Genomic DNA, 22,672 nt, shown 5'->3' with positions numbered 1-22,672 from the left:
GTGTTCGTATTGCCTTTAAATTGGCTGATTGAAGTTTTTCTTAGAGAGTAGTGGAAGTAAGCCTATCGGTAGTTTTCAATCTAGGTTAAAATCTGTATTTGAACTTCTCCCTCCCTAATAAACTTTTTTGACATCTATTAAGTTAAATTTTTGTCACTAGGTATCTAAAATGCTAAAATAGGATTGTCTGCATTAACAGGAAAACGTATCATATTTTGATTATTTTATTGAACATATTTTTATCTTGCTGTTTTTATTTAAGGCATTCAGAGACATATAAATATATTAAAGAATAATGTCTTGATTTTAATCTCACCTTTCCCCTAAAATGGAAGTTCTTAAACCTCAGGAGGCCAAAACCCCTTAAAGACCAGATGAAAGTGATGAACTTTGGCACTAGAAAAATGTTCACGTGAAGGTGGTTTCAAATCTAAGGTTAATAACTCTCTAAATTGTTAAAACACATGGAGATATCCATAGATGTCTCCACATCCACACAGCTAACTTGAAAACATGAATTCGACCAAGGCTCCTAGCTTTTGTATTGACGGCGACTTTCACGTTTAACCTGTGGCTCTTTAAGCTATCAGCGTCCTATATAAGAATAGCATGCTTGCTTCTCCAGGTTTAGGTCCTCAAGTGACTCCAGGGTGATTGGCAGGTGGACTGCACCTTCACATTCACCAAAAACCCCAGTGGCTTGGGGCAGAGTTATGAGTTCTTCAGATAAAGTCCTTATGTAATTATTTAAAGGTGCTGGAACTAAAGGATTGACTTCTTAAGATTCCGTCTTGGCCTTAAGACTAGCAACTATTCCTTTTGAAGAAGAGGGAATCCACAATTAATTAAGGCTTATTTCTCAACGTAGTGCTTCTGTGAGAACAGGAGAGGGGAATTGTGGTTTTGGAGTGTGGTTTGGGGGATGCTCATGAAAATGAATGATCAGTGGGATAGACCACAAGGCTGCATGAAAGACAATACAGAGAGAAACTCAGTTCAAAGCACGAGGAAAGAAATGGAGAAGGTACGAAGTAAGAATTAAGGACGAGAGAGAGCTGCGACTCTTGAAAATGGATGATGGAGAATTTCTGGTGAAGAGCCACCCAGTGTGGAGATCAGAGACTCAAAGGGCCCCTCGGACCTAAGCACACTTAGAATTCAGTTGTAATCGGTGGGAAAGGGAAGGGGTTGGGGTGATTTCTGACCCCGTTTTTCAGGGCAAAGAATTTGCTGACTTCCTGCACTAAGAAACTTCCCTGGATCGCACTCTCCTAAGAGGGTAGAGGAAATGCCAATTGTCTTTCAGAAGAAACCAAACCCAGCAACCCCCAGCCCCCCAACAGGTATTACTGCTGTCAAGTCTCTCCCGCTCCTGCTGGATCTCAACAAGCTAAGGAAAAGTAAATGAGAAGATAAATTCCAAAAGAAGACTGTTGTGGTTCAGCACTTAAAACCCGGCTAGTATCCATGAGGACTCTGGTTCGATCCTTGGCCTTACTCACTGGGTTAAGGTTCTGGCATTGCCATGAGCTGTGGCGTAGGTCACAGACATGGCTCAGATACCAGGGTTGCTGTGGCTGTGGTGCCCGCCGGCAACTGCAGCTCCAATTGGACCTCTAGCATGGGAACCGCCATATGCCGCAGGTGTGGCCCTAAAAAGACAAAAAAAAAAAAAAAAAAAAAGACGACGATGACGACGACTATTGACATTGTCTGATCCAAAGTTCTTATTGACCTTAGGAGGATATACTTTTGCAGGTTAATGAAAGTGGAGTAAGTGGTGAATCCACGGAAGGAATAAACGTTGAACCATCACTTGAGGTGTTCAGCTGTGAGTGAATGAAGAGATGGGTTGGTGCCCTGGTATTGAACGCTTAAGTTTTCCACCTTGGAGGGTCCTGGTTGTATTTAAAGGAGAAAAGGAAAGAGCCAATGACGAGATCTAGTGGATAATTTTGGAAAGAGATTACAGAGGTCTGTTAAGGTCCCTGTTTAGGTTTGAAGAGAAAAAAGATGGTTTTCCTTCGCGGAGGAACATTAGTTCTAAATTTCTAAGCCGAAGCTCTTGGAATGATAGCAGTGTTGGTGGTTGTGTGTGTGTGTGTGTGTGTGTGTGTGTGTGTGTGTGTGTTAGGAGGGTGGGGGGTGGTCTTTGATCTGATGGAAGGATATCTGTACGGAGAAGTATTAAATAACCATCAGCCTGAAGTTGACTCTGTTTTTTTTGGTCTTTTGACCTTTTAGGGCCACACCCGTGGCATATGGAGGTTTTCAGGCTAGGGGTCTAATCGGAGCTGTTGCTTAACCCCCTGAGCAAGGCCAGGGATCGAACCCACAACCTCATGGTTCCTAGTTGGATTCGTTTCCGCTGCGCCACGATGGGAACTCCTGAAGTTGACTCTTAAAGAAAAAAGTACCCAAACGTATTCAACTGTCTTTCTTCTTCTTCTTTTTTTTTTTTTTTTAGGGCTGCACCCGCAGCATATGAAGGTTCCCAGGCTAGAGATCCAGTCGGAGCTGTAGCTGCCGGCCTTCGCCACAGCCACGGCAACACCGGATCCCCCAACCCACTGAGCAAGGCCAGAGATGGAACCTGCATCCTCATGGATACTAGGTGGATTCATTTCCTCTACGCCACAAGGGGAACCCCTGTCTTTCCTCTTAAATGACTTGAAGTGTCAAGGAAACTGCCTGGAAAAGCAGGCAACGCTCCTCTCCCATTGAACATATTGTACTTTACTTCTGAAAAGCCAACAACACAGATGCAACATTTCTTTGATAAAGAATCTACATAGAAAAAGGAAGTTCCCGTCATGGCTCAGTGGTTAACGAATCGGACTAGGAACCATGAGGTTGAGGGTTCGATCCCTGGCTTTGCTCAGTGGGTTAAGGATCCGGCGTTGCCGTGAGCTGTGGTGTAGGTTGCAGACGCAGCTCAGATCCCGTGTTGCTGTGGCTCTGGTGTAGGCCCGCGGCTACAGCTCCGATTCGACCCCTAGCCTGGGAACCTCCATATGCCGTGGGAGCGGCCCAAGAAATGGCAAAAAGACAAAAAAAGAAAAAAAAAAAAGAAAAAAAAAGAATCTACATAGAAAAAGGCAAGACCGGAGCCTGGTTTCTTTTGGTCCATTTCCCTGCACATCTTTTGTTAAGGCTTTTATTTGGTGCTCAGCATCTCAACTGCCAGGAACTTTTACTTAAATGCATGTCCTGGATATGTGTGTTCTATGGCAATTGCCAACATTTCTTGCTTCTAATCACTTGCCACAAGTGCCTGGTAGCTATCAGGGATCGAACTGATGGCCCGTGTGTGTCAGATTGTGCTTCTAGACAGGTTGTTGAAGAAGCGATTACTTCTTCAGGACTAGAGTTTGGTAGGTAACTGATAGGAGGTTTGAAGGGGCGAGTGGGTGTGGAGGTGGCCTGCATTTGCGATCAAGAGCAGTAAACTTGTAATAAATGGCAGAGTTGCCGAGGACAAAATTCTCTCCTGTTTTCAACTATAACCCTCTTCCTTCCTTTGGCTGCCCCTTCTCCAGGTGCTTAATGGTGTCATTCAAATTTACTTTGAATTGAATGTTTAAATTTACTACAAGTTAATATACATCAGCTTTGGAGCTAAAAAGACAGCGTTACAGTAGGAGAGCAGCAGAATAAAAGAGCTGCTAATCTCACCTTCCGTCTAGAGGACTGTATCTGTCCTGGGTGTTCCAGTTTAAGAGGGACATTGACCAGCTGGGATCACAGGGTGAGAAGCACTGGGGCCACCAAGTTACCTGAGGAATGACTGAAGGCCTGGAAAAGGAAGACCCAGTGACTACCTGCAGATATTTGAAGGGTTCTGTGTCGTGTAGAAGAGCGAAGTATTATTCAGTGTCATTCTAAAGAGCAGAACTAGGAACAATGAAAAGAAGTGACCAGGGAATATATAGTTGATTAAAATAAAGAGCCTTCGGGGTTCCTGTCATGGCTCAGCAGTAATGAACCCGACTAGCATCCATGAGGACGAGGGTTCAATCCCTGGCCTTGCTCATCAGGATAAGGATCCCTCATTGCCGTGGCTGTGGCATAGGCTGGCAGCTGCAGCTCTGGGTCGACCCCCCAGGCTGGGAACTTCCATATGCCTCTGGTGCGGACCTAAAAAAAAAAAAAAAGAGTTCCCGTCGTGGCACAGTGGTTAACGAATCCAATTAGGAACCATGAGGTTGTGGGTTCGATCCCTGGCCTTGCTAAGTGGGTTAAGAATCCGGCATTGCCATGAGCTGTGGTGTGGGTCGCAGACGTGGCTCGGATCCCGAGTTACTGTGTCTCTGGTGTAGGCTGGTGACTACAGCACCGATTCGACCCCTAGCCTGGGAACCTCCATGTGCTGCGGCAACGGCCCTAGAAAAGGCAAAAAGACAAAAATAAAAAAAAGAAACTTCAACTAATCAGAGGTGTTCAAAAGTGAAATGGGAAATAGGCACGCTACAGCATAGCATTAGCCATAAGACCTCATTTTAGTTCGAAATTGTACACGAAGGTCTTTGAGCAGTAGAGGGACAGGATCATTGCTTTAGAAAAACCACGCTGGCAGCAGCTTAGAAGGTACATGAAGGAAGCAGGCAAGGACGGCCAGTTAGTAGACCACTGAGATAACCCACAGCATTATTTCAGTAGCAGTGGGCCTTCAGAGTCCAAAGTGACCCAGCCGTCCATTGATGGATGTATGGATCAACAGCATGTGGTTTATACAGGCAGTAGCCTGTTATTCAGCCTTGCAAAGGAAGCACATTTTGACACATGCTACAACATGGGTGGACGGTAAGACGTTATGCTAAGTGAAATAAAGCAGTCACCAAAGGACAAATACTGCATGCTTCCACTCCCATGAGGTACCTAGAGTTGTCAAAGTCATAGAGACAGAAAGCAGAAGGGTGGTTGCTAGGGGCTGGGGGAGGAGAGGAATGAGGAATTCATGTTTAATGGGCACAGAGTTTCAGTTTCAAAAGATGAGAAGGTTTGGGAGATGGATGGTGGTGATGGTTGCACAGCCGTGTGAATGTACTTAATGCTGTTGAACTGTGCACTTAAAATGGTTAAAATGATCCGTTTTAGGCCATGTGTGTTTTACCACAACTGAGAAAATACCCTTGTGAATTTTTTTAAAAGGGAGAGAGATAAATTGAACAAAGTTTAAAGGTATGAAGAAGGAGTGAAGCTCGTTGCCAAACCGTCTAACTTAGCTAACCGGGTAGATGATGAGGCCAGCAGCCAAGAAAGAGGACAGTAACCAAAGAGAGAAACAGGCTTGGGAGGAAAAGATTATGAGCTCAATTTGAGAAAAGTGAAGTTTGAGTGGCCTAAAGAACGAAGAACGTTCAGGTGGAGATTTGTATTTTATTTATTTACGTATTTATTTTTTGCCTCTTTTTTGTCTTTTCTAGGGGCGCACCCACGGCATATGGAGGTTCCCAGGCTAGGGGTCGAATCGGAGCTGTAGCCACAGGCCAATGCCACAGCCACAGCAATGCTGGATCCTTAACCCACCAAGAGAGGCCAGGGATCGAACCCACAACCTCATGGTTCCCAGTCGGATTCGTTTCCCCTGCGCCACGACAGGACCTCCCAGGTGAAGATTTTTAAACAGCTCTGAGTTGTATACAATACATTGCACCTGTTCAAAGTGTACACTTGAAAAAGTGTGGATAGATGCGCGTACCCGTGAATTCATCACAACCAAGATACTGAATTTTTCCATCATCCCATCCCTGCCAGACAAGGACTGATCTGCTTCCTGCCACTGACAGATTTGTTCTCATGTTCTAGAGTTGTATATAAATGGAATTGTACAGTATATAGTTTTTCTGTATCTGACTTATTTCACTCAGCGTAATGGTTTTGAAAACCATCCATGTTGTTGTGTGCATGAGTAATAGTTATTCTTTTTATTACTAACCGATGCTCTGCTGTATGGATATTCCACAACTTGTTTAGTCCCTTCAGTAGTTGTTAGACGACTAATTTGCTTTGTTTCTAGTTTGGGGCTATAGCAAATAAACACCATGAGCAATCCAGTAAAGTCTTTGTGTAGACACCTGTTTTCATTTCTCTTGGGTAAATACTAGGAGTAGAATGACAAGGTGAAATGGTAGGTGTATGTTTAACTTTTAAGGAACAACTTTTCCAAAGTGGTTGTCCTAGTTTACATTCTTGCCAGCAGTTGTTCATATATCTTCACCAGCACTTGGTATTGTCAACTTTTTAACATTAGCCATTCTGATTGGTAGGTAGTGGTAACTCACCATGGTTTTAATTTTCACTTTCCTGGTGACTAATGATGTTGATCACATTTTCATGTGTTTAACAGACACTCATGTAATTTCTCATGTGAAGTATCAGTTTAAATCTTTGCCCATTTAGGAGTTCCCGTTGTGGCTCAGTGGTTAACGAATCCGACTAGGAACCATGAGGTTGCGGGTTCGGTCCCTGCCCTCGCTCAGTGGGTTAAGGATCCAGCGTTGCCGTGAGCTGTGGTGTAGGTTGCATACACGGCTCAGATCCCGAGTTGCTGTGGCTCTGGCATAGGCTGGTGGTTACAGCTCCGATTCGACCGCTAGCCTGGGAACCTCTATATGCTGCAGGAGCGGCCCAAGAAATGGCAGTTAATGAATTTTTTTGCTGCCCAGTGATACATGGAGTTCCCAAGGCTCAATTGTGACCTACGCCAGATCTTTAACTCCTTGTGCTGGGCCAGCCAGGAATCGAACCTTTGTCCCAGCACTCCTAAGATGCCACTGATCCCATTGCATCAACAGCAGGAAATTTTTTTTTTTTTTAATATTCTGGATACCAGGCATTTCTCAAATTTATGTATTATAAATATTTTCCCATTCTATGCCTTTTCTTTCCATTTTCTTTCTTTTTTTTTTTTTTTTGTCTTTTGTCTTTTTGTTGTTGTTGTTGCTATTTCTTGGGCCGCTCAAGCGGCATATGGAGGTTCCCAGGCTAGGGGTTGAATCGGAGCTGTAGCTACCGGCCTACGCCAGAGCCACAGCAACGCTGGATCCGAGCCGCGTCTGCAACCTACACCACAGCTCACGGCAACGCCGGATCGTTAACCCACTGAGCGAGGGCAGGGACCGAACCCGCAACCTCATGGTTCCTAGTCGGATTCGTTAACCACTGCGCCACGACGGGAACTCCTCTTTCCATTTTCTTAACAATATCTTCCTAAGAGCAATTTTTAAAGTTTTGATAAGGTTCAGTTTATCAGTTTTCTCTCATGTGAAAGTTTGTTTTTGTGACTTAAGATACTTTTGCTTCCTTCACTGTTGAATAGATTTTCTCTTCTGCCTAACTCTAAGTGTTTCCTAACTTTGGGTTTTGCATTTAGGTCTATCTATCCATTTTGTGTTATTTTTTGTGTGTTCATTCTTTTCCCCAACTGGCTTTGTAGTTGTTCCAGCAGAATTTGTTGAAAAGATTTTCCTTTCCACCCTTGACTTGTCTCACTGCTCTTGTTGAAAGTCAGGTGACCATCTATATGCGTGGGTCTATTTCTGGAGTCTCTATTCTGTTCCACGTGGAGATATCTAATGAGACGTTTGAAGTAGGAGATTGCAACTAGTTTTTTTTGGGGGGGGTTGTTGTTATTTTTTTATTGAATATCAGCAGCATATCTTTGCCCACCCATGGAGGAAAGCATCTCTCTTCAGGAAAGCCTACCCACCACCATCATGTTTGCTGGCTTTTTTTTTTTTTTTTGGCTGCACCCACACACATGGAAGTTCCTGGATCAAGGACTGAATCTAAGCTACAGCTGTGACTTACGCCACGGCTGCCACAATGCCAGATCCTTAACCTGCTCCATGACAGTAGGAGCTCCCTCATCGTTTCTTTTAAATTCCTGATTGAAATACGTATTTCTTACGGGCTAGAATTAGAGCCAAGACCTACAATTATGAGGCAAAGGAAAATACAGAAACTTGGGTTTTGACTCGGTCAAATGCACGATGGCACCAAGTATCCAGTCGTCCTAATTGTTTGCTAAACTTATTCGTGTATTATTTCTGTGGAAAAATTTACAGGGTAAAGGACTGAAAATGCCTGGAAGACAGCTTAAAGACCTGGGAACTGTCTCTGCAAAGACAATCAGGAATCTGGACTTGGGCAGACTGCTCGGCTCTCCCTTCTTCCTATTCATGCCACATAGTCGTCTTCCAGGGCACCAGGATCACTGACCGCGTTTGCCTGGCGCTGGTGTAGGTGCGTGGGCCCTTCTCTCTCTAGAGTCCAAGAAAAGCAAATGCTTCACAGAAATGGATTCAGCCACCATCTAAGAAGTGTTCCTCCCGCCTCGGAGAGGCTCAGGAAGTCCGTTTTGTTACCACAAAGGTTCCCTCTTCTTTCCCTCCATTTACCTGAGGAAAGAAGGTCTAAAAGATTTAGAATTATAAGAAATATGAAGGGAACTTTGAAGATGTAATAGTAGAAGAGACTCTGCAATGCAATTTCAGAGGCTCATCTTAACGTATAGAAGGGAGTTCCCTGGTGGCTCAGCCGGTTAAGGATCTGCTATTGTCACTGCTGTGGTACAGGTTCCATTCCCTGGCCCGAGAACTTCCAAACGCCACAGGTGAGGGCAAAAAAAGCAAAAACAGGGAAATTCCCCTTGTGGTTCAGCGGGTTAAGGATCCAACTAGTATCCAGGAGGACACAGGTTCAATCCCTGGCCTTGCTCAGTGGGTTCAGGATCCAGCGATGCTGTGAGCTGTGGTGTAAGTCACAGACACGGCTCAGATCTGGCATTGCTGTGGCTGTGGTGTAGGCTGGCAGCTGCAGCTCTGATTCGAACCCTAGCCTGGGAACTTCCATACACTGCAGGTGCAGCCATAAAAAGAAAAAAAAAGGGGGGCAAAAAATAAAATAAATAAAAGTATAGAAAGATAGGATGAAGAACATGGATTCAGAAGCATGAACCTCAGCAGACCCAGGGGATCTAAGTTCATTTTCTGACTTGGGCACACAGCTTAGAAATGATCACTGCTCTCCTGTATCCTAATGAGAGCTATGCATTCGATTAGAACTACGCAGTGTCTGTTCACCATCGCTTATGTAATAACTAGTAAATTAAAAAATATATTCTAGGCGTTCCCAGTGTGTCTCAGCAGGTTAAGAACCGGACTAGTATCCTTGAGGATGTGGGTTTGATCCCTGGCCTCGCTCCATGGGTTAATGATCTAACGTTGCTGTGAGCTGCAGTGTAGGTCGAAGATTCGGCTCTGATCTGGCATTTCTGTGGTGTAGGCCGGCAGCTGCAGCTCTGATTCGACCCCTAGCCTGGAACGTCCATATGCCACAGGTGCGGCGCTAAGAAGAAAGAAAAAAAAAATTCTGGACAAATCCTTTTTTACTTACTTATGCAGTGGTTTGTGGGGGTTTTGTTTTTGGTTGCTTTTACAGCTTAAAATTTTGACCCTCTTTGCAGCAGTACAACTTGCACCTTCTTGGTAAGAAAAATAGTCAGTCGTCTCAAGAATTAATCTTATGTCTTTGCACAAGGGTTTTTGAAAATGCCTGGAAATTAAAGTTACAGGGTTTCGAACTGTTGAGTTAATGATCCTTGTGAAGCAGGAGTGTCACATACACCAGTTGCGAAGCCTGCTTCCTAAAGCCACTCACAAATGTATTTCCATGGAAATGAACAGAAGGGAAACAAAATTTCCCAATATTTGCGTTTTTGAATGCCTGCTGTGGTGAATATTTGCACTGAAGGTTTATGTTTAACCTTTCATATAATTATTTGAATTCAGGTTCTCTTCTTGGGCTATTATCTGTGTATCTGTATCTATAGTTGTGTGCATGTGTGTGTGTGTTAGGTTTGTGGAAGATGGCCTAAAATGTCGTTAAGTTTTCTATAATTGCAAAAGTTGTTAGCTGTCTGAACTCATGTTAAGCCAATGTGTGCATTTCGAACACTGTCTATTCACTACCGGTTCTTGCTTTACTACTTTGGACCTTTTGGTTCTGAAAGTTTGTATAGTTCTCTCCATAGCAGCAATTCTGATCCATTTCTTAATGAAAGATGTTACAATAACTAGCTTAGCATCTAAAGTAGAAAATAAAACTAGGAGTTCCCATCATGGCTCAGTGGTTAAAGAACCCTACTAGCATCATGAGGATGCGGGTTCAATCCTTGGCCTCGATCAGCAATGCCGTGAGCTGTGGTGTAGGTCACAGACAGGGCCCGGGAACCTCTATATGCCTAGGGTGTGGCCCTAAAAAGACAAAAAAAAAAAAACCCCAATTTCATTGGAGTTCCTGTCGTGGCGCAGCAGAAATGAATCTGACTAGGAACCATGATGCCGTGGGTTCGATCCCTGGCCTCGCTCAGTGGGTTAAAGATCTGGCATTGCCGTGAGTCGTGGTGTAGGTTACAAACATGGCTCGGATCTGGCATTGCTGTGTCTGTGGTGTAGGCCGGCTGCAACTGCTCCAATTAGACCCCTAGCCTGGGAACCTCCATATGCCGCAGGTTCGGCCCAAAAAAAAAAGAAAAGAAAAGAAAAATAGTGCTGGTAAGTGTTTAGGGTGATAGTTTCTAAATTTATTGCGTTTTTATTATTTAAAGTTTACCAGCAGTAAATATAATTACTTCCATTTTGGACACCATGTAATATATAAACATAAAGCTTGTACGACCATCTGGTATATTTGCTTGGGTCCAAAGGTTACACAACAATTTCATAACTCATTAAAGATTTTGACAAAGTGTCTTCCCCTTGATTTTAAATCATTATTTTGTAAGGAAATTTTAATTAGCAAAAAAGATTTCTAAGTGCAGGCCAGTCCATTGAGCCAATAATGAATTTGTTTGAAAATAATTCTCAGCTTCTAGAAGTACTAGGAGAATAAATTTTTTTCCCTTTAATTAGTATCTTAGAATTTTTTTTTTAACCAATGCCAAATGCAATGTGAGCTCAAGTTTTTTAGTGCAGTTCTAAACTTAGAACCCGTGATTTTCAAGTGGGTTCTAAATTTGGCAAAAAATGTCTTCTCTCTGCCATAGTAGCTGGTATTTTCCCATTCTTAAGGGTTCATACGATTTATTTTCTAAGCAAGTGTGCTGTTTTTCTTCACTTTTTAATAATTTTTTCCATTTCCCCTTTGTGGAATACCAAATGTGATGTGATGTTTTTTAGGCCATAAAATAAAATAGACATGGTAGCTTTTGGAAAGAAAAAGGGGGGAAATGGTAAGAGAAGAGTCATTTAGCTTCTTTCTTACAGTGAAAAGAGGAATACTTTATGTCTTCGATATTAAGTTACATGAAGTTTATATATAGGTTGGTAGAAATCACCAAGTCAGAATTCAATTCAGATACTTACTTTTTCTGCAAATTTCTGCCTAAATGCAAATGAGTTCCGGCCCCTCCTTGAGAAAACTATAAAAGAGCTTCCCACGTGGTCATCACCTCCAGACGTGTGTCCAACAGAGCCATCTCCTGCGGGCTGCTCTTTGCTAAATGGTTTTTTGTTTATTTGTTTGTTTGTTTGTTTTATCTTTTCTAGGGCCTCACCCATGGCACATGGAGGTTCCCAGGCTAGGGGTCTAATCGGAGCTGTAGCCACCGGCCTAGGCCAGAGCCACAGCAACTCAGGATCCGAGCTGCATCTGCGACCTACACCACAGCTCACAGCAACTCGGGATCCTTAAACCACTGAGCGAGGCTGCAACCTCATGGTTCCTAGTCGGATTCGTCAACCACTGAGCCACTATGGGAACTCCCTCTTTGCTAAATGTTTAATCCCATTCCCTGCAGGTGAAGACTCAGAGGCAAAATAGTAAAATGCAAAACTCAGGGCCTAACAGTTACGGATCAGGCATTGCCACTGCCCTGGTGTGGGATTGGCCCGGGAACTCCCACGTGCCTCAGGCACAACCAAATAATATAACATAAAACCCAAAACTCACTGGGTGCAGAACTTGGGCCTGGTGCCACTGGCCTCTGCCAGGTGGAGGTTATTATGGACGGATGTTCTACATAGTTGAAAACAGCCACTGCCTCACTCTGCCAGGTGTGAGTTATCCTCGAGGACAGGCTACCAAGAGCTCTCCCCGGAACAGGGGCCCACATGGCCCTCACTCACCTGCCTTTACCTGTCCTTCAGTTCCAGGCTCAGATCTCTCACTATTATATTCCTCGTATCCTTTTTTCTCCCATTAGAACCATCTTTTCATTAAAATAAATGATCCCCCCTCCCCCCAAAAAAAGGCAAAAAATAAAATGACCCAGAGGGAGGAAGATATGCACGAATAAAAAGGTGACATGTTTGGGTTTTTTCCCCTCTGGGGACAAGCTTTTGGGATCTGATCCCTCAGGCGTACACCTCTGCCGAAGTCTGTATCTGTCTGATCCAGCAGCTTCCTTTTCTTCCCACGATGCTCTTGTCTGCGCATCTGTACCCGCCAGCCGGCCCAGGACACTTCCCTACACCTCCTGGCAAACGAGCACCCATCCCGCTCAGGTCTCGCCGTCTCCTCTGCTCAGAAGGAAGAAGCTCCAGGCCCCTTCTAGCCGGGGCGGCTGCCAGCCAGAGAGCGAGGGCCTTGAAGGTCTCGTCCAACAGGTTCCCCTGCTTTTCTTTCTCCTGCTGCTGCAGTGCCAGGCGCGGAGGACCGGAATACTTCAGATATTTCCCACTCCCGTCTTCCTGGGCACAAAGCTTCCTGACCACCAGGCTCCCGGCAGAGGCCACAGCCGGCTTTTCTGGGGGCAACGGCGCTCCCCTCCTCCAGGCCACTTCCACTGGCAGCTGTCTGCCCTCCCCACCCTGCAAGTGCCGGGAAGATTCCACTGACCTCAACATTCCTAGAGTGGATGGCGTTGGCCTGGACATCCAACCTAGAAGGGAATGCGGCAGAGCGAACCAGCCGGGCACGGCCCCTGCAAACAGCACACATCGCTCGCGTGCCAGGTGAGAAACTCAGATGGGTTTAGCTCAGCAGACCCACCAGCCCAGTCCCCGGCCTCCGAGACGGCGGCGTAAAGGACTGTTTCGTGAGAAAACACTGTTGCTATCAAGTCAGACTCAGACGTTGAGGCTTACTCCGAATGACATTCTGGTTTTCCTTAACAGGGCATCATTTATCCGGCCTTGTCTGGAACCTCTCTATTTTGGCCTCAATCATCATTTGCAGTGGTTTCGTATTACATAATCTAAAGGAAAGAGCGTTCATTGGGCTCCAGGCCAGAGGACCTGGGTTCAGTCTGTGACTCTGTCAAGAGGTGATATATGACCTTGTGCATTTACCTTCTCTGGGCTTTCATTGAAAACCCTCAGGGGAGTTCCCGTCATGGCTCAGTGGTCAACGAACCCAACTAGGAACCTTGAGATTTCAGGTTCGATCCCTGACCTCGCTCAGTGGGTTAAGGATCTGGCATTGCCCTGAGCTGTGGTGTAGGTTGCAGACGAAGCTCAGATCCAGCATTGCTGTGGCTGTGGCATAGGCCAGAGGCTACAACTCTGATTCAGCCTCTAGCCTGGGAACCTCCATATGCCACAGGTGTGGCCCTAAAAAGCAAAAAACAAAACAAAACAAAACAAACAAACAAACAAAAAAACCCAAAATACCCTGAGAGCTGGATTTGATTGTAAGCATGTTCTAAAACTCCATGCATATTTTTTAAACTACTGCTTAGTTAGTAGTATAGTAAATAGAAAACAGCATTTAAAATGCTGTTGTACGATAGTTTTTTTCCCCACACTCATCCCTACGTTACTTAGTTAAACTGTCAGGAATACCACTATTTCTAATCTTGTAGGTTTGCCGGATCTGTGCTTTCATGATTGAATTCAGCTCATTTTACTCCGTTTTTACACTTCAGCTTTACTGACTGCAGATCTACTGTCTTTTTTTTTCTCTTTATAAATCTACTTTTATACGCTTTCCAAGAACGTCTCAAAATGCTCTTAATGATGTCTGTGACCCATTCCTAAAGAGACCTCAGCCCTGAAGCAGTGTGTGGTCAGGGCAGGCGTTTTCTGCCGACCCCACAGTCTGCTGGCTGGGTGACGGCAGCAGCACATCAGGTCTGGGTCTTTGGGGGGCTGCCCACAGTCACTCCCCAGATGCCTTTTCTGTGTTATAAACAGAAGTTCAGAATCCATCAGCTTATTAACACCTTTGAAACCTCCCCCCCACCAATAGTTTACTCTTTGCCACATGAATATATTATCTCTTATTTTTTGCACATGCATAAAGTTTTGCAAGACCTTTTGGCTGTTTATCCCTTTGGAGCTTTATCACCTGGAAGAAGAGTCACCTGCAGAATTGAAGGTTGTAGCACGAATTTCCACTTCCATGTCATTTTTTTAAATATTGAAAAAATAAATAAACTCTTATCCTCCTGAGGATGCTGAGCAAGGAACAAGGTGCATATTCTACCTGAGAGATGGGAAAACTTAGCATTGAGTCTGTGTGTGTTTCAAATTTTTTACATATTATGCTACATTTATAGTTATTATAAAATGTTAGCTATAGTTACTCTGCTATGTAATAGTCCACGTAGTATATTTTATTTTATTCCTAATTTATTTAGACCCAATAGTTTTACCTTTGTACTCATTTATTTATAGCTAATAATCTTACCGTTAGCATTTTGTGTTTTTTTTTTTTTTTTTTTTTTTTTTGTCTTTTGTTGTTGTTGTTGCTATTTCTTGGGCCGCGCCTGTGGCATATGGAGGTTCCCAGACTAGGGGTTGAATCGGAGCTGTAGCCGCTGGCCTAGGCCAGAGCCACAGCAACACGGGATCCGAGCCGCGTCTGCAACCTACACACAGGTCACGGCAACGCCGGATCATTAACCCACTGAGCAAGGCCAGGGACCGAACCCGCAACCTCATGGTTCCTAGTCGGATTCGCTAACCACTGCGCCACGACGGGAACTCCAGCATTTTGTTTTACTGTGGATTTTAGTAGGGGTTAGACAGTAGTTGGTGGCACAGTCACGGTTAGACGCACATCGCTTCATTATTCCCCCACTTTATCACATTTAAGCATTTACTTATGAATCGAGTGGCTCCTATAGACCAGGCACTAGGCTAGATGCCAAGAAAAATGATAAATAAAGCTCACCCTGCCCTTGAGGGATTTTCAGACCAGAAGGCTATACGCCTGGGAAGTTGCCGGCCGGAGGGAAGATGCCAGGGGAGGAGTGGGCTCCGAGCCGCGCGGTCAGGGGAGGCTTCTCCGAGCGGAGATGTCTAAGCGGAGAGGCAGGCGGGAGGTGGGCAAGTGGCGGATTATCCTCATTGAAGGAACCATCAGGGCCCGAGGAAGCATATGGTCTCGGGCCGCCCAGTGGCTCAAGAGTGATGCTCTGCTAAACCTTTTGAATGTTCTCATGAAGGCAAGGAGCAGTCAGAGGGGTTTTTGAAGTCGAGGACTATCCATGCTCATATTACCGTGTTTACTTTAGAAAAGTCACTTGGAGGTTTCGAAGGCCCAGAAACGTTAGGTGGTCAGGAACCATTGCAGTCAGCTGAGCAGGAAACTGTAGCGTCCCCCAAGAAGGTGGCCTTCAAAAAGAGGGACATGGGGAGATCAGAGGCATGAGAGAGAGGTAGAGCCACAGGACTCGATGGAGAGAGAGGTAGAGAGAGCCACAGGACTCGATGGTCTGTGGATCGTCAAGAGTTGGGGAGAGGGAGGAATAGATGATGAAATTCAAGTTTCTGGGCCAGACTTGTGAGCGAGAGAAGACAGGAGAAGGTTTTCACCGAGAGTGCCAAGGTGGAGGAAGTCCTGACTCATGGCCACCAAACGCAGTGCTGTCTCTAAGTCCTGGAGGAATCGGAGAGATGAGGGGCTTGTCTAAGAATGAAGTGGGTCTTCTGCGGCTCCTTGGCCCACTCACCCTTGGGTCAGGAGTGCTGGGGCCCTGTCACCTGCTCTATTGGGATTTCGCCCTAATGACTGGGAAAGAGCACCCGTTTTCTCACTTCCCGCCAGACCCTAGAAGCAGGCAGTGCACAGTTTTTGCTACCTTTGATATGTATTTTTTTTTTTAGATGGTTGAGTTTTAGTGCCAAAGCAGAGCGCATAAGGAGACATTCGTGCAGGACGTCACGTGTTGGGTTGGGCTTTGGCGCGAGAGAGACTAGCTGGGGCAGCCAAGGCAACCTTACTTTCCTCTTCTATAAGATACAGCGAGGACTTGCTTCGAGAATTATAAGGAGGTGAAGCAGTTAGGGTGGGAGCAGATGTAAATGCCCACTGAACAGTCGTGTCTGCCCCTCCCTCAACCCCCACCCCTCGCACCCCCCCACCGGAACAGCACTGCCTTCTCGCCCTCATGGGAGAAGCTCTGCACTGTTTTTTTCTTTACTGACTTGCTAACAAATGGGTGGTCTGGGCGGATTTTGTTGTTTGTTTTTTCATTTCTTCGGGACAACAGAGAGAAAGGAAAAGAAGAGAAGAGAGGAAGAGCGAGGGATCGAAGTAAACGCGGGGCCTTTGCCAAGTGGAGGTTTTGCCCCAAGAGCTCTTTCGACTACAGGTGTCAACCCATAGCCCATGACCATCCTGTGTGTCTTCAGGAGCGCATTGAGGGCTAAGAAGGTGTGAACTGAGCTGGGACAGCAGGCTTACGAGTAAGAGGTGACTTTCTTTCCTCCGCAGGCTGACTTGGCTCCACCTGTCTTTGTCCTTGAATCTTAGAGTTCTAGGCCAGGATGCGATTGGCATCTCCCTTTAGAAAAATTCGAGTCCTCTTCAGATCTTCCTGCTTTTTGGAGATACGCATGTAAATTCTTTCTTACTACCCTCTCTGGCTTTAGATAGTATCTAGCCCTTGCGTTTAGGGCTCACTCCCCGCCTCAGGCCACCTTTCTTAGATGTTGGATCATCAGGGAACCTGTCAGTGGAACACTCTGACGCTGGCTTCTGCTTTCGTCGGCTCCCCTTTCCCCTCCTTGGCATCCTTTTCTTCTGTGGCTCCAGCAGTTCCTCCTCTAATCTCATTTGTGTTCTTTTGCTCCTTCAAAGAACAAAAAATCCCTTTGAAAAAGACAGGAGGTTTGCTGTTAGCTATTGAAGAATGCATTGCCACGTCAAGATGTTCTTTGAGTCTTGTAATTATCTTTAATAAACATACAGCTTTTGAGGACACCTTGGTACCATGTAACACTTGGGCCAGGATATAGTCTCTCCCTGCAGAAAGTTTACATTTCTTTAGGAGGAACAGGATTCAAGAGACTAATGTTACGCTTCTTTTAAAAGATAGGCAGGAAACCGTAAGAGATAGCCTCACAAAAATCCATTCTTCTGCTTGGGATGAGATTATTGATTTCCTTAGTTACTATTTTTCCCTGAAGTGTTGAAATAAGTGCCTTTTGATGCCTAGGCTTGAGAAAAACTTGTTCCCCAAAGCCACTTGGCAAGTCTAAATCCCAGGAACTAGGTGCTTTAAGTGCTATGTTTGTGCAGCAGGAACCATTGTTGCGAGAGGAGGGCGGGGGCAGAGTGCCTACTCGGAACCCAGCAATGGGTGGGAGTGACCTCAATCTAGGAGCGTCTGTCCTTGCACGTCGGCCTCCCTCCTCGTGGTACCACTGCCCCCTCCACCCACGGACTCCTCCTCACCCACGTGGCTCCCCGTAAATCTGGAGTCGTTGCGTGCACAGCTAAACTGGTTTTACCCAGACCTAAAACCTAGATTAAATGTGTTGAATTCGATGGCACACATTTTAGTGTCAAAACATTTTCTAATTCATTTCTAATTTTCTAGAAGGACTAACCTTTTGGGGGAGTTTATGAATGTTTGTGATATCTGGTAATATGCAAGAAAAAATGTATGAACCTCAAAATTTGCCACACAAATGCAACCATTTAGAAACCTGGTGTCATTCTGATGTTAAGGATTTTTATTAAGATATGTGATCTTAAAAAAATAAGTATATTTACAATCTTAGGGACTTTTGCAACACTTCACAGTCAAAAGCAAAAACAATCTGTTAAAAACAGCAGTTTGTAAAACATTGCCTCAAATCATCAGGAGAGGGGCCAACCTGCATAGAAATTAGCCACATGAAGTTGCCCCTTTCAACCGATTTTGGGGAGTTCCCCGGTGGCTCAGTGGGCTAAGGATCTAGCGTTGTCGCTGCTGTGGCTTTGGTTACTGCTGTGGTGTGGGTTTGATCCCTGGCTTGGGAGTTTCTGCATGCTGCAGGTGCAGCAAAACACACACACACAAAAGAAAGAAAAACTGATTTTGAACAACAGAAATGACATGATGATAGGTTTTGCTCCATGTCCCTAAAGCCAGCATACTAGATTGTAATTTAACCTATGAAGGAAAGGGAATTCTAGACAGAGTTTATTAAAACTGCGTATCAACAGTGTGATAGTTGTGGACAAAAAATAGAACCTCATCTTGACATTCAACTAACCTTTATTGAGTACCTGTGATGGGCAGAGTGCTGGAGAAACAACGAGGAGTAGGTGATATATCAGATATACAATAATAAATTGTCGTGTTTGTTACACTATAAAAGCCATTAGAAAGGTACAACCAAAAATAACAGAGTTCAGAAATGAAGGAAAAACTCACAGAGCTGAGAATTATAAATGGTTGCCAAGTTTTAAAGGAGAGGTTGAATTTAGCAGCAGAGGTGGGGGAAGGACACTGCAAAGCCAAAGAGACAGTGTGACCAGAAGCTTGAAAGTAGGAAAGTACAAGGTCCAATTTGATCGGAAATTGGGAGACAGTGGAAGGAAAGCAAGAGAGAAATTTTGCCTGATGAAGGAAAGCCTTGAAGGCCAGGTGAGGATTTTGTGGTTAATTGGGAAGAAAATGGTGTAATTAAGTGGAAAGTTTTTAAGTAGTGGAGTTTTATGCATTAGGAAAATTATTAATCATACCAATTTTTAAAATAATCTAAAATAAATAGCCAAGGTCTGGTGATCATTTACAGCATTCTAAGCCATTTGCATACTAGGCTCAGGTCTTTATTCATATGAGCTAATTTAAGCTCAACTTCCCTCTGAAAGGGGTATGATCCCTTTACAGAAGCAGCTGAGGTTCAGAGAGGTTAATTCACTTTGCCTGAGGTAACACAGCTTGTTAGAACCAAGGCAAGGAATTTAACCTAGGAGTGTCAGGTTCCAAGGCCTTTGCTCTAATCCACAAAATCGTAATGGTTAGGACTAGAGGTGGGGGCAATAGAAATGAAGAAGAAGAAAAAAAAAAAAGGTGGGGGGCTGATGCAGAAGTGCTGGGATGATGTTGTAGACGTTATAGAATGTGGTGTGATGGGGGAAGGGGGCTCGGACCCATAGAACTGGAGCCCGTGTGGGAAGTCGGCAAGTTAAGGAAATCAGAAAAAAGGCTGTGGTTTACAGAGCAGATCAGTGAGCTTGAGAAATTGGTACGTGGTGGGTCCAGGATAGATCCCAAGGCTGAAAGGGAAACAGAGTCATTTACATAGGAATGGAGGTTAAAACTCCCTGCGGAGCTGGTCACTGGGGTCTGTAAGAGAGAGAAGAGGCAAAGAGAAGCTAACTCAGGACTAAATTAGGAGGAAAAGGGAAATGGTCATTAAAGTCGTCTCATCAGTAGCGAGGAGAGGTAAGACCTCTTCCTTCCAGCAGATACCCGATTCTGATGTGTGTTTTCAGGGTGGTCACTTTTGAATGACAATGGAGACACCTTTACTTTAGGGCTATGATAAATGTCTAATATGTATATATATATATAATATTATACTATATTTGCAGTTCCTGTCATGGCTCAGTGGAAACGAATCTGACTAGCATCCACGAGGACACAGGTCCAATCCCTGGCCTTGCCCAGTGGGTTAAGGATCCAGCATTGCTGTGAGCTGTGGTTTAGGCTGCAGACACAGCTCGGGTCCCGAGTTGCAGTGGCAGTGGTGTAAGCCAGCAGCTACAGCTCTGAATCAACCCCTAGCCTGGGAACCTCAATATGCAGTGGGTGCAGCCCTAAAAAATAGATTAAATATATATATATATATTTATTATACTATACATAATAATTATATATAAATATACTATATATGTAGTTAATATACATAGTATGTTTCTTTACTAGGGAGAGTTTCTGGAAAGTGAGGTCTGAGTTTTTAAAAATGATCTGAATCTTTGAGTCTTCTATTATAGAAAATTTAAAAACTGGAGTTTTTCTAAGTTTAGAAGTAATATAAACTGGTTGTAGAAAACTAGGGAAATATTGACAAATATAAGGAGAAAATAAATATTACCTTTCACCAGAAATAAATACTATTAATTTTTTCTTTTTTTTTTTTTCTTTTTTTTTTTTTTTAGTATTCTTCCAGTCTTTTTTGGATTCCCACACACACTTTTTCAAACCAGGGATCCTTCTGAAAATACTTTGTTTTGTCATGACAAGGTATTATGAATGTTTTGACATGGCATTAAATTTAGTGCTCTTAACAATTTGACATTGGCATAATAATCACAATGTGTCATGAGGATGGGCCGCAACCCCCCCTCATTGATCACCTAGGGAGTTTCCACATTATAGGTAATTCTGCAGTTAATATTCTTACTCAGATCTTTGTGCTTGTTACCTCTTTCTGATTATTTTCTGAGTACTTTTGGAGGCAAAATCACTGGTCACACACCATGAATATTTCCAAGGCAGGGTTCTGTCTCCGAATGTGAATATCAACTTACCGGTCGTACTTATGTTAGAATGTACTAGATGGTGCTATCTCCATCCCACCTCCTTATTTCTGTTCTCGGAAATCAAAAGGAAACCTTAGGGATCAACAGCCACCTTTCCAAAAAAGCATACATGTTTTTCGTTGTTGTTGGTTTGTTTGTTTTTTAACACCTTCGTGAACAACTGACAGGGGTTGGCAGTCACCTTCTGTTTAGCTCCACAAGCCATTTGCCTGCTTGGGAGTTCCCGTGGTGGCTCAGTGGAAACGAACCCGACTAGTATCTGTGACGACTCGGGTTCAATCCTTGGCCTTGCTCAGTGGGTCAGTGATCTGGCCTTGCCGTGAGCTGTGGTGTAGGTTGCAGGTGCATCTCGGATCTCAAATTGCTGTGGCTATGGTATAGGCCAGCAGCTGTAGCTTAAATTGGACCCCTAGCCTGGGAACTTCCATATGCCTCAGGTGAGGCCCGAAAAAGAGCAAAAATAAATAGATTAATAAATAAATAAATAAATAAATAAATAAACAAACAGAAAGGCCTGGTACTTTGGGAGGTGAGGCTGTCTTCCCAACTGATGCAGCTTCCTGGCAAAGGGACTCCTGTGCTTCTGGCCTCTTGACAAAAACAAATCCAAGGGGATGAACCAGCCAGGGGATACAGGTATTTATCAGGTCTGGCCTGGAAATTTGCAGGCATCCCCTTTGCATTTCCTGGAGGTCTCTGACCTGGAACACCTGCTTTTGTCCTGGGTCTCCCTGGCAGAGCAAGGGACCCTCCTTTCTGGTCTGCAGAGTCTTCCCCTGGGCTTGGGACAGTCCTACGGTTTCAGCACCAGCATCGCTGGGTGGCTGGGAGCTCTGGCCGCAGGTCTGGGATGCCAGGCATCTCTCCTTGCCAGTTCCTCCCTTCTATCACACCCACACCTGTCACTGAGGCCTGACGTTCCCCTGGCTGGGAAACGGGGCTTCCTGACTCCAGCTCTAGTGAGATATTTTGTGAACTGCAGGGTGCATTGGTGGGTTGGAAAGTAAATTTAGGATTTTAAAAAAAAGTGAGACTCCATCACAGTAACAATAGGTATTGTTTCATGCCATATTTTTCAAGGTTTTTTGTTTGGTTTGGTTTTTCGGAGTTTTTTGGCTGCACCCACAGCTAAGCCACCAGGGAACTCCCTTTTCAAGTTTTATATATGCAGAATGTATGGGTCCTATGCAAAAACCTTGAGAGCCATGCCTGTAGACTCAATGTCAGATTTCCATGAGGATATGAGGTCTTTTTAGGTGGGAAAACGTGATCATTTTAAAAATTTCATTAGCGAAGCTAATAACTGGAAGTTCATGTGGCTTAGTGAAGAAAACTAACCTTGGAGTCAAAACTGGGTCAATATTGTTACTCTCTCACTAGCTGTGTAACCTTGGACAACTTAAGGGATCTCTCTGTGCCTCTTTAGAATTATTTGTAGAAGAGCGATAAGCACCCTGTGCAGGATCATTGTGAGGGTTAAATGAAATCACTTCTATATAGAGATGAGCACACAGGAGAGAGATGAGAACTAAAGCTTATTCTCAGAGCTCCCACTGTGGTTCCATCCCTGTCCTCTCTTAGTGGGTTAAGGATCCAGTGTTGCCATGAGCTGCAGTTTAGGGCACAGATGCAGCTGTGGCTGGGGTGTAGGCCGGCAGCTGCAGTTCCCATTGGACCCCTAGCCTGGGAACTTCCACAGGCTGCACATGCCGCCCTAAAAAATTCTCTAGTCTTTTGTCTGGGCTTGTAGGCCATCATCTGCCACACAGCCAGACTCTGACCCTCCTCAGGGGTACATGGTGCCTGTGTAGCCCCCGAAATGCTTCTGTTCTCACCTGAGGGACCCCTCTCGTTCAGATTCCCACCCTGTGTTCTGTGTGATCATAATACATGTTTCCTACAAAATGCACCTCTGATCAAAAACATTTTGGGGAGTTCCTGTTGTGGCGCAGTGGAAATG

The 22,672-nt window shown here is 44.6% G+C and overlaps 1 protein-coding gene across 9 annotated transcripts in view; it reads left to right on the top strand.

The window, feature by feature from the left end:
- The window catches only part of HMGB1 (high mobility group box 1), a 125,901-nt gene that overhangs the window by 89,646 nt on the left and 13,583 nt on the right, over positions 1-22,672 (top strand). Inside the window, exon 2 of one of the 9 annotated variants that reach the window (XM_084981146.1) lies at positions 12,645-12,959. The exons of the other annotated variants lie outside the window; for them this stretch is intronic. The gene's annotated coding sequence lies outside the window, so the exon portion shown is untranslated. The remainder of the gene's footprint in view (positions 1-12,644; positions 12,960-22,672) is intronic. 9 annotated transcript variants of the gene reach the window in all.

Source organism: Sus scrofa, chromosome 11 (genome assembly GCF_054392235.1).
Source record: "Sus scrofa isolate SSC_HxYL_T2T_F1_AM1 chromosome 11, Sscrofa_HxYL_maternal_Yorkshire_Landrace_v2.0, whole genome shotgun sequence".
In the NCBI taxonomy this organism is placed as follows: domain Eukaryota; kingdom Metazoa; phylum Chordata; class Mammalia; order Artiodactyla; family Suidae; genus Sus; species Sus scrofa.
The sequence above is the reverse complement of the archived record's forward strand: the minus strand, read 5'-3'. Positions and strand labels throughout refer to the sequence as shown.